Source organism: Talpa occidentalis, unplaced genomic scaffold, assembly GCF_014898055.3.
Source record: "Talpa occidentalis isolate TD23 unplaced genomic scaffold, MPIMG_talOcc4v2.1 talOcc4.16, whole genome shotgun sequence".
Classification (NCBI taxonomy): Eukaryota; Metazoa; Chordata; class Mammalia; order Eulipotyphla; family Talpidae; genus Talpa; species Talpa occidentalis.
Genome location: NW_023601653.1, coordinates 50,043,812 through 50,049,825, shown reverse-complemented (window position 1 = coordinate 50,049,825; position 6,014 = coordinate 50,043,812). Strand labels below are relative to the sequence as shown.

General features: G+C 50.4%; 1 long non-coding RNA gene across 1 annotated transcript in view; it reads left to right on the top strand.

The window, feature by feature from the left end:
- The first annotated feature begins 5,599 nt into the window (after positions 1-5,599).
- LOC119247611 (uncharacterized) overlaps positions 5,600-6,014 on the top strand; it is a 160,518-nt gene continuing 160,103 nt past the window's right edge. The window contains exon 1 of the long non-coding RNA XR_005125785.2: positions 5,600-5,832. This is a non-coding gene — a long non-coding RNA (uncharacterized LOC119247611). The remainder of the gene's footprint in view (positions 5,833-6,014) is intronic.

Genomic DNA, 6,014 nt, shown 5'->3' with positions numbered 1-6,014 from the left:
CACAACCACACTCCTGAAAGCAGGTTAGCAGCCCTCCCTGCTTCCTGTTGTAAGGAAGAGCAAATGGGGCAGCACAGGTAGCAAGGATGTTTAGAGCAGCCATGTGAGAGGATGCTTTCAGAATCCTTACTGTTCTGAAGAACGAGTCTCACAGCTTAGCCCTGATGGGGCACTGCCTTCTCTTCCCCACTTTTTCAAATGTCTCCCACTAGTTCCTTTTCAGTACCCCTCATTCCAGGGAAACAGAAGGACACAGCTCCTTGCTTTCCTGTTGCCTTAGTTGTGATTCTTAGTTATGACTCATCCTGGAGGTTGGGGGCAGGGGCATATTGGACAAGGGCTTCTGTTACTAGGTGATGTCCCGTGATTTCCACTCCCTTTCCTTTGAGTGCTCAACCTGTGGCAACGCACACAATTGTGCCCTTATACACATGCTTTTAAGAGTGATCTCATTCAAAAGACTACAACTGCCCCATAGAACATCCAAAGAGAGACCTATTCCCAAGGGGAAAGGTAAAATCAGACAAGTCTCTGCCTGCAGAGGGGACATGATAGTTCAGAGTTCATGTCCAGTGTGGTCAGGAGATATCCATGCCTCCTAAGTCTGTGGGTGACCTCTCAGCTAGTTCTGACTTCCTAGGAATAAATGAACACTGTAACTAATTCCCAGGCACGTGGTGGGGGAGGAAGGTTGTGGACAGAGCAAACCACACCCAACACTGTTGGAGCTCTTACTCTGTGCCTGGGATGCTAAGCATTTTTTATTTAACTTATTAAATGCTCACAACAGGGCCTCTCTGGTGTCGCAAGGGGTTGAGCACAGCACTATGAAGCTATCTGTAGCCTCTGCAGCACAAGTTCGATTCCTGGACGGCCAGGGAGCTACTCACAGGGCGCAGAAGACCTCTGTTGTCTTTGCCTGCTGCTCCCCTCAGCAGTGTATTTCAGTCAGTCTGCCTGTTCTGTTTCCCACTCTGTCTCTGGTGAATCCTCTCACCCCCTGCACCTCTGGCCTGCAGCCCAGCTCTTGTATGCATAAATAAATAAATCTTAAAAAAAAAAATCCTCACAATAGCCCCAGGGTGAAATGCAGATATTACCCTTTTCTTATACCCAAGGAAAATAAGGCATTAGAGGTCACAAGTTACCATTCAGGAATAGGGAAGAAGCCACACAGTGGTCAATGATACAAAGGGCATACTCTTCCCTGCAGGGGTGGGTAGGCAAGGGCTCCTGGCCTGGTAGAGTTTATTTTCAGCCCACCTGGGGGTTCCCAGTTCTATTCAGCACCATGCTGCTCCATGGCCATGGCAATAGCCACATGGCCCCCTATTTTGTGGGTGTGTGTGGAGGAAGGCTGAGGATTTCTCTGGTGGCTGAGGAAGCCCAGACCCCTCTTTGCAGGCCATAAACATTTCCTTGGCAAAAAAACTTTCAAAACCCATTTTGATGCTGGTAGGTCTGACAGCCAAAGTTAAGATGTGGGGTCCTTGAACTAAGCTCACCTCTGTGAAATCTGTCTCTTGGCTGCTTATGTTCTGCCCATGCTTTTCACTTTCAGCTTACTGTGTCGTACTCAGCTCTGGGAAAACCCAAGACCCTGGGTCTGTCCTTGCCAGACTGCAGCACTGGAATGTGGGTTCACCTGATTTCTTTGGCTCCTCCTAGGACCCATCTATAATATTTCCCTGACTGTTTGATCATGTGCCTTTGGCTGAAGCAAAGACCCTGGGTCTTGAGATTCTGCAAGGCACATCCTCGCTGACCCTCATCTCCCTGAGCCTCAGTCTTTGCATCTCCCTAAGCCTCAGTTTCTTTATCTGTAATGTCAGGATAACAACAGCATTAACTATGGAATTATTGTGGAAACTGAATGAGGAACTTGATGCACAGGCATCTGGCACAGCATGCAATGAATGTGAGCTAATATCCAAAGCCACTGGCTATTTCTTCCAACTAGGGGAGCTTAGCTGACACCTCCTGCCTTTCTTCCAATGCCTTCATAAAGCCGTTAAAAGGTAAAGAAATTCCAAGATGCTAATGGGATTCCATCACTTGTCTCAAAGAGCCGGCTTGCAATGTCCAAATCCCAAGTCTGAGCCATGTCATCGGTCGCCTTGCTTCCCACATGAGGATAGGGATGGGGGGGGGGATCCTACCTGTCACATCCTGCACCATAGTTCAGCTACTACACATTGCCACCATCCCATCGCAAGTAGCTAGCCCTTTGGTTAAGACTTTAATGGGATCCTCCCAGGTAATGTGTCCATCCCTGAGGTCATTCCTGGCCAGAGGAAGGGAGAGGATGCTCCACTTCAACATGTGGAATGGATTTGTCTTTTAGATAACAGGGGGTTTCAGATAACCTACCAGAAGAAAGGGGTGTTTGAATGCTGACTCCCCAAAAGACCACCTGCACTATCTGCTGATGGAGCCAAGCTAATTATGTTGTTTACAGCAGTAAAGGGAGGACACCACCTTGACAGAGTCTTAGTCATGCAGCACTGAAGGGGGAGTCTGGAGTACAGGTCTAGGCTGGGTGATTTTAGTATATGTGCTGCCGAAGCGAGCACTAGGCTGGGTGATTTTAAAGCAGGTCTGGCGACTGTGCAGAATTTATGATATGAGTTCTGGGTACAGTGCTTTTTGGACATGGAACAGGGTGAACTGTGAGGCCTGTTTGGGTGGGAATCTGTGTTGGGAACAAGCAAATTTCTTGGTCCTTGGAGTTCCAGAAGGTAAGTCTATTCTATGAAAGTACCTGTTCTCAGAAATAGCTTCAGCGCTATCTATCCTTTTATTTATCTTTTATTATTTATCTTTTCCCACCTTATGTCCAGGCATACAGCAAAGCCTCCTTTGGTTTTCTAAAAAGAAATTTAGGTGTTTGCTTTCCTTGGAGGAAATAATCTGTTTTCTTGATGAAGAACTTTTATTAGAAGACCTTGCAGTATCCTTTTCTCTTTAAAAAGATATAGTTTAGCTCAATATTTAAACAAATCGAAACAGGCACTGTGGTAACTTTGGCAACTGGGAACAGAACAGTTTTCAGCTCCAGGAATAGGGCACATGAACCCTGACACAGCTTAGGTGTCACATCATCAGCTCCCAGTGCGACTTCACAGATCGGAGCCTCCTGGTGGTCATGCTGCAATCACATGCCCACCCTGGGACACAGGGGGGCCCTGGGTGGAAAGGCCCATTGAAACTGCACCCCAGGTGGGTAGGTGGCAAAGCCAAAGGTAAGCAGGGCAGTCACCATGGAGTGCTGATCTGCCCTGGACCACTGGGGCACACTTGTATTGTTTCTGGGCACTAGTGTCATGTACACTTCCTGTTCCGTTGATATCCTCATGGGGACAGGGAAGTCAGCTGAGGCCTATTTCATGACTATGGTGGGGAAATAAACAGCTCCACTGTCAGCAGTCTGCAGATCCACTCAGTTCCCCTAGCTGAATAGACTTCGTGGGGAGTAAGACCAAAAAGGGTGGGAGGCGATAGTCCTTAACCCTGGATATTATCATCACCACTCAATTGTCTGACGCCCAAATTCTGACCACCCAGTGGGCCTGCTTTGTTCCAATTAGATTGGAGGGCATTTCCTCTAACCAAAAATGCCTCATTGTGAGAGAACTTTCTGACCCTTTCCACATGGTTGGTGTCCACTGGGGTGCCATCTATGGCTCCTCCCTCAATTCAGGCCACATCATGACTTTGCCATCCATAAAAACACTTAAAAATTATCTTTTATGATTATGTGGGTATAAAGATAAACATAATCCAGGATGGATTCACAAGTAAATGTTTATGTTTTCTTATGATTTTATTTTTGAATTAAACAAGGCATCCTATTTTGAGTGGGAAAATATATATATATATATTAAATTATTTCACTCTGTGAAAGCCGCAGAGTCAACCTGGGTAAGAAAGATTTTCTAGTCCTTGCTGAGGACTACAGCCCTGCTCTACTGGAATTAAGTATTTGTAGTGTGAGCTTCCTACACATGGGGAACAGTTCTTTATTTTCTCCTTTTAGGTTAGATGGTGGTGCCCCATTTTCAGATCTTAAGGCCCACAATCCTACGCCAAGCTCCTCTCTCAAACAGCTGGCCTGTGTTAGCCAGTCTGTGAAAGCTTGTAGTCCTTGCTGAGCGGCTTCCTTTTCCAAAACAGCAAATGTCTCAGGTTCACACCAGTGCTATGTGGTGTTCCAGAATGTGCTTGCTGGACGCATATTGCTCTCCCCGTGTGCTTCTCTCCTGAGAAACACTCAGCTTTGGGTGTCAGGCCTTTCCTGGAATTTGGGGTCTTGGGGTCAGCTGTCTCTAGCTCGTCCACACCACCAGCTCCTTCATGGTTCCAAGCCCTCCTGTGGAGCTGGGGTGGCTGAGCCCACTGCCCGGGGCTCTAAACAACTCATCTGAGAAGACAGCAAACAGCTCAACTGAAGGTTACATTTATAAACCAGAGACATCCTGCAGGTGAGGAGAAGGGAGAGGGGTGAGAGGGAGGGAGGAGCACAGGAGACAGTGGTGATGGTGCACGGGTGCCTTGGGGAAGGAGATTCTATGGGGACTCAATCTGAGGGTGGGGGGGGGAAGCAAATATTGTCTAAAAATTTTTTAAAAGTGATAAATGTTGGGCCTCCCTGGTGGGGAAGGCGGTTGAGCGCAGCGCTGTGAGGCTGTCTGCAGCCTCTGCAGTACCAGTTCGATCCCTGCCTATCTCCGAGCAACCCACATGGCGAGCAGACCTCTCCCGCCGCGCCCGCTTCTCCCCTCAGCAGTGTATTTTGTCAGTCTGCCTGTTCTGTTCCCCGCTCTGTCTCTGGTGAGTCCTCTCACCCTCCCGCATATCTGGCCTGTACCCCGGTTCTCGTATAAATAAAATAAATCTTTTCTAAAAAAGATAAATGTTAAAATTTAAAAAAAGAAAGAAAAAAGAAAGAATTCCCACCAAGACCTGTCTGCTGAAGCCACAGCCGGTCCCGCGGACCCCACGAGCCCCAGCCTGGCCCCTCCCCGGGCGGGTCGTGACCTCGCGGGCTCCCGTGGCGTCAGCTCCGCGCCCTGCGCCGAGGGGGAGGGGGCGAGTTTCTGACAGTTCTTGAAAAACAGAAAGGTGGGGCCAGAACTTGCTCCGTACTTTCCAGATAGTTCAGGAACAGCGTAGCCTGTTTCACTTCACAAGTGAAACTCGCGGGCGTTGTCTGGTAGCCTCCCCCGCGCGGTTCTCCTCAGGGCGCCGCGGAGCGTTAGTGCCCCACAACCAACCACGCGGGGCCCCGGGAGGCCCAGCAGCCCCTCCACCCCTGCGCCCCCATCTGCCCGCCACTTTCTTCTGCTTCACAAATCATCACAGTGAAGCCACGAGTGCCCTGGTGGTGCGCCAGTCACGCCTCCTGGGCTCTGCTCCCGAAGGATCCAGAACCCAGGCCGAGGTCCCTTTCCAGGCCCGGAGGAAGAATGACGATGCCAGGTTCCCTGGGAGGGGATTTCCAGCTGGTGAGCGGGACGCCGCCCCAGTCCTCTCTTTCCTCTCTGTGGCGTCACCCCAGCGCCTGACTGGTTTCCTATAAACGGGCCTGAGGAGTGTCTGCACCCGGCCAGGAGCCTGCGAGGACGGCCTGGAAGAAGGCGCCCCGAGGGCTCCAGGCAAATACTGGGTTTGCGAGGAAACACAGGGCCATCCCACGGACCCACCATGGCTGTGGGAACTGAGCCCTGAGGAGCCAGAAAAGCGGGAGGATGAGAGTTCAGTGGTCGAGGCTCGACTGGCCAGAGCTGACTCATGAGGCCTGTTGCTCGGCGCCTGCTGGGGTTCCTGGTGCAGGTAGGGACCTCCAAGCCCTGAGACCAAGCAGCATGGACGGTCCTGTTGGTTGGTGAGCCCTCGTCCATTGGTTGCACCCTCGGACTGGTAGAGGCCTGGCTAACCCCTCCGAGGTGTGGGGTTGGGGGGCGTTGGGCAAGTGCCTGCAGCCCGACTGTCGTAAAACCACAACGAAAAGGCTT